Source organism: Somniosus microcephalus, chromosome 4, assembly GCF_052327205.1.
Source record: "Somniosus microcephalus isolate GS21.2 chromosome 4, FLI_Smic_1.0, whole genome shotgun sequence".
Taxonomy (NCBI): Eukaryota; Metazoa; Chordata; class Chondrichthyes; order Squaliformes; family Somniosidae; genus Somniosus; species Somniosus microcephalus.
In genome coordinates, this window is record NC_140990.1 from 147806091 (window position 1) to 147811883 (window position 5793).

Below are 5793 nucleotides of genomic sequence, written 5' to 3' on the forward strand. Positions count from 1 at the left end.
ATGGGTTAGATACAGAGTAAAGTTCCCTCTATACTGTCCCATCAAACACTCCCAGGGCTAATACAGCACAGGTTAGATACAGAGTAAAGCTCCCTCCACACTGTCCTGTTATACCCTCCCAGGGCAGGTACAGCATGGGTTAGATATGAAGCCCCCTCAACACTGTCCCATCAAACATACCCAGGGCAGGGACAGCACGGGTTAGATACAGAGCAAGACTCCCTCTACACTGTTCCATCATAATACACTCCGAGGGCAGGTACAGCACGGGTTAGGTATATGGTAAAGCTACCTCTACACTGTCCCATCAAACACTCCCAGGGCAGCTAGTGCACGGGTTAGATACAGAGTAAGGCTACGTCCACACTGTCCCATCAAACACTCCCAGGGCAGCTACAGCATGGGTTAGATATAGAGTAAAGCTCCCTCTACACTGTCCCATCAAACATCCCAGGGCAGGTACACGGACATGTTACCGATACCCTCACTTGATACCTAGGCTAGGAGAGGCACTCTGGAAGGTTTGGGGAGCTGGGGCTTGTGCACGAGAGTAACTAAAGGTATGAGAACTGAAATAATCTTGAGTTAGAAAAGAGATAAGGCCCAAAAATGGAAGTGTCATTAACAGGACATCAATTAGTCTCCTCTTATCTTGTAGAAATTGAGGACTCGAACCACGGTGTGTTAGAAATAAAGTTAATCTATTTGACAGATATCAAAATATTAATAACCCCTCTAACTGGGCTGGAGCTTATCAGCAGAAACAAACCCCAACCGTCAGAATGAACATGCTTCAGTCCTGGATGTGCAATAACAGCAGAATCCAATCCAAGCAGTCGCTTGTGAACTCGCTGGTGTACGACTGAACGAATCCCTTCCCACACTCTGAGCAGTTGAACGGCCACTCCCCAGTGTGAACTCGCTGGTGTTTCAGAACTTCCCTTGTGCTTTTAAAGCTCTTCTCACAGTCAGAACATTTAAAAGGTCTCTTAGCAGTGTGAACACGTTGGTGTGAAGTGAGGCTGGAGGAGTGAGTGAATCCCTTCCCAGACACAGAGCAGGTGAACAGTCTCTCCCCGGTGTGACTGCGTCGAAGAATTTCCAGCTGGGCCTGGTAACTGAATCCCTGCCCACAGTCCAAACGTGCAGGTGTCCTTGTGTCGCTCCAGGTTGGATGATCTGTTGAAGCCTCGTCCACACACAGGACATGTGTACGGTTTCTCCCCGCTGTGAATGATGCGATGTTTTTTCAGGCTGTGTACCTGGTTAAAGCTCTTTCCACAGGCTCGGGTGTGTGTGTTTCGGTGCTTTTCCAGTCACACTGATGTTTTGAAATCTTTTCCCATAGACAGAACAAACAAACATTTCTCCTTCCACATTCAAAGGCCGATGATATTCAGGCCCTGATGAATGGAGTGACTCTGTCAGATCTTGAAATGATGTTCGGTTTGAGTTTCCGGTCTGTAAATCCTCCCCTTCTCACAGCCTGTAAAAGGAGTTTACAAAAGACATCACTAAGTAGAGGATAGAAATTCAGAACAGACAATTCTAGTTTCTATGAAACATTCTTATGTTACTCCAAACCTGTAAATCTCCATCTCACACAAACTCCCTCCCTCCCTGTGGTGAAATCCAAACCCATCGCACCTTCTGCAACACGTTTTCCTTCTCGCTGAAGGTGCTGACTCTGGCTGGGTTCAGTTCTACACTCACTGGTTCCCCTCCCTCCCCTCCCCTGAAGGTGCTGACTCTGGCCGGGTTCAGTTCTGCACTCACTGGTTCCCCTCCCTCGCCTCCCCTGAATAATAAATAAAATAATAATAATAATAATCAACTTTATTGTCGTTGTTAGTGCACAAGTGCAGTACAACGAAATGTAGGCTTGCGGCTCCCGAGAGTGTACATTTAGATTAAGACATTTAAACATTCAACATTAATTTGGCTTGTAATACATAAACATAAACATAATAAAGTGCATTGGCAGATGTGCAGGCTTTAGAGTTTATTTGTGGAGTTCAGTAAGATGACAGCCCTGGGAAAGAAGCTGTTCCTAAATCTGGTCGTTCGGGTGCAAATGCATCTGTAGCGTCTCCCAGATGGCAGGAGGGTGAACAGACTGTGGCTGGTGTGGGTAGGGTCTTTGATGATGGACCGTGACCTCCGTAAACAGCGTTTCTGGTATATGTGCTCTATGGTCGGTAGCCGGGTGCCGGTAATGCGTTGGGCAGTTTTGACTACCCGCTGCAGGGCTTTCCGGTCATAGTAGCTACAGCTGCCATACCATACTGTGATACAGTTCGTCAGGATGCTCTCTATTGTGCAGCGGTAAAAGTTAGAGAGGATCAGGGGTGACAGGTTACATCCCTTCAGCCTCCTACGGAAATATAGGCGCTGCTGGGCCTTCTTCACCAGAGAGGAGGTATTGAGGGACCAGGAGAGGTCTTCCGTGATGTGGACTCCGAGGAACTTAAAGCTGTCCACCCTTTCCACCACAGCCCCATGGATGTGGATGGGGGTGTGACTTCCGCCTTTAGACTTCCTGAAGTCCACAATGATTTCTTTGGTTTTCTTGATGTTAAGGGCCAGGTTGTTATCGGCGCACCACTTCACGAGATGCTGGACCTCCTCCCTGTAGGCTGACTCATCGTTGTTGGTGATCTGGCCTACTACCGTGGTATCATCCGCAAACTTGATGATGGTGTTGGAACCATGAACAGCCACACAGTCGTGGGTGAAGAGGGAGTAGAGGAGGGGGCTCAGCACACATCCTTGTGGGGCCTCCGTGTTCAGGGTCAGCGGGGGGGAGGTGTGGTTACCTAATTTGACAGACTGGGGTCTGTTTGTTAGGAAGTCCAAGGTCCAATTGCAGAGGGAAGTGTTCAGGCCAAGAGTGTGGAGTTTGGTGGTCAGCTTGTTGGGGACGATAGTGTTGAATGCTGAGCTGTAGTCTATGAACAGCATTCTGATGTAGGTCTCTTTACCGTCTAAGTGATTCAGTGCAGAGTGTAGAGCAGTTGTGATTGCATCCTCCGTTGATCTGTTTGCACGATAGGCAAACTGGTGTTGGTCAAGAGAGGCGGGAACACTGGCTTTGATGTGAGCCAGGACCAGTCTCTCGAAACACTTCATTATGATGGGTATGAGTGCGACAGGTCGATAGTCGTTCAGGCACGTCACAGCCGTTTGCTTTGCCACAGGAATAATGGTAGCGGTCTTGAAGCATGTAGGGACTACTGCCTGGGCCAATGACAGATTGAAGATGGCGGTGAAGACATCAGCCAGCTGATCAGCACATTCCTTGAGTACCCGTCCAGGGATGCCATCAGGTCCAGCAGCCTTATGTGTGTTCACTCCGCGTAGAACACCCCTTACGTCGGAGGTCGACAGAGTGAGCACCTGGTCTTCCGGGGGTGGCAAGGCTTTGGTAGCCGGCTCCCTGTTGTCCCTGTCAAAGCAAGCGTAGAAGTTGTTAAGCTCCTCCGGAAGGGAGGCATCGCTAACCGGGGGGGCTGGTGTTTTTACTCTTGTAGTCAGTGATTGACTGGATGCCTTGCCACATGTGCCGGGGGTCCGAGTTGTTGTGGAAATGATCCTCTATCCGCAGTGTCTGTTTACTTTTGGCAGTCCTGATACCCTTTTTTAGGTTGGTCCTAGCTGCACTGTAAGCCGCCGCGTCGCCAGATTTAAATGCTGCGTCGCGTGCTTTCAACAGCGAGCGGACCTCTCCGTTCATCCAGGGTTTCTGGTTGGGGTATGTCCTGATATATTTTTATGGGTTGTGACGACCTCGACGCAACTGTTAATGTAGAATAGCACTGTGGATGCGTATTCCTCGATGTCATTATGGGCAAACATGCTCCAATCAGTGCGTTTGAAGCAATCCTGAAGCTCTGAGACTGCCCCCTCTGGCCATATTTTCACTGATCTCACTGACGTTCTCACTCTTTTGATGAGCGGTTTGTATGCTGGGGCTCGAAACAGGGAGAGGTGGTCAGACTTCCCAAGGTGGGGGCAGGGAATGGCCTTATAAGCATCTACAATGCTCGTGTAGACTTGATCCAGTGTGTTCTCCCCTCTTGTGGGGCAGGAAACATTCTGGTGGAATTTCGGGAGTACAGATTTTAGGTTTATGTGATTGAAGTCCCCCGCGACGATAAAAGCTCCGTCTGGGTGCGCAGTTTGTTGTTCGCTGATGGCCCTGTAGAGGTCCTTCAGTGCTAGTTTGGCATTAGCGTGTGGTGGGATGTAGACCGCAGTGATGATAACAGCCGTGAATTCCCGAGGCAGGTAGAAGGGTCTGCACCTTACCATGAGGAATTCCAAATCAGCCGAACAGGATCTATCGATTATGTCCGTGTTAGTGCACCAGGCATTGTTAGTGCACCAGGCATTGTTAGTGTAAATGCACAAACCGCCTCCCTTGCTCTTACCAGAGTCTGCAGTTCTGTCGGCGCGGAAGACCGTGCGTCCTTCTAGCTGGAAGGTGCTGACTCTGGCTGGGTTCAGTTCTACACTCACTGGTTCCCCTCTCTCTCTCCTCCCCTGAAGGTGCCGACTCTGGCTGGGTTCAGTTCTACACTCACTGGTTCCCCTCCCTCTCCTCCCCTGAAGGTGCTAACGCTGGCTGGGTTCAGTTCTACACTCATTGGTTCCCCTCTCTCCTCCTCCCCTGAAGGTACTGACTCTGGCTGGGTTCAGTTGAACACTCACTGGTTCCCCTCCCTCTCCTCCCCTGAAGGTGCTGACTTGCCGCGCATGCGATCTACTATTTAATGAAGCAAGATGGCAGCGCACAAATTCTCAGCTGTCCTTTACAAAGATGGCCGCCGCTATCCTGGGCCTGTTGCCAGGAAAAAAACCCGGAGCTGCAAACGCGGAACCTGTAGGTTCTCATTCGGGGTTTGCGGCCTACACCAGATACTTATGAAGCTCATCCGCCGAATGTGTTACCCCTCTGAGCCCCACTGATTCGTAATCGGGTCTCCCGCCCCTGTCCGCTTGTCACACTCGCCTGGCTCTGAGCACGCTGACAGTGCGCATGCTCCAAATATAGGCGGGCAGTGCGCATGCGCGCTGGGCTCCTCCAGTGTGAATGGGGCACATTCTCCCCCGCGTGCATGCTGGGTAATAGCCCCGCCATTGAAAGCCCTAATTAGTGAATGTGTATGAGTTTCTGTGATCCCATTGAGAGAAAATTCATCAATAATTCACACGGAAAATTCATCAATAATTCACACGGAAAATTCATCAATAATTCACACAGAAACCCAAGTGCACGGGCATTCTGCCATGGTTCAGTCCTGGATGTGATTAATAACAGAATCCAAACCCCTGCAGTCACATGTGAACTCACTGGAGTCTCAGCAGGTGGGGTGAATTTCTTCCCATACACAGGATATTGAAACAGCCTCTCTCCAGTATCAATGCGCTGATCGTGAACCAGCTGCTTTGAACTTTGAAAGCTTTTCTCACAGTCAGAGTATTTACAGCAACTGTTCTCAATGTGGACACTCTGGAGTTGGGGCAACGGAGTGAAGCCCTTCCCACACCTGAAGTATCTAAATGGTCTCTCTACCATGTGACTGTGCTGGTGTGTCAGTAAATGGGATAGTCAATAGAATCCATTTCTACATACAGAGCAGTCAACAGATATTCCCCATTACGAAAATGTTTGTGTGCTAATTGGTGAGATCACAGAAATCACAGAAACCCCACAGTGCAGATAGAGGCCATTTCGGCCCATCAAGCCTGCACCGACACATATCCCACCCGATCCCCGTAACCCCTACACCA

The 5793-nt window shown here is 49.7% G+C and overlaps 1 long non-coding RNA gene across 1 annotated transcript; it reads right to left on the reverse strand.

Annotated features, from left to right (window-relative positions):
• Positions 1-682: 682 nt before the first annotated feature.
• On the reverse strand, positions 683-4621 carry LOC147119902 (uncharacterized). The gene is made up of 2 exons (XR_015078097.1): positions 4431-4621; positions 683-1486 (listed from the first exon to the last, which is right to left on the reverse strand). It is a non-coding gene; the product is annotated as an uncharacterized LOC147119902 (long non-coding RNA).
• Positions 4622-5793: the final 1172 nt, after the last annotated feature.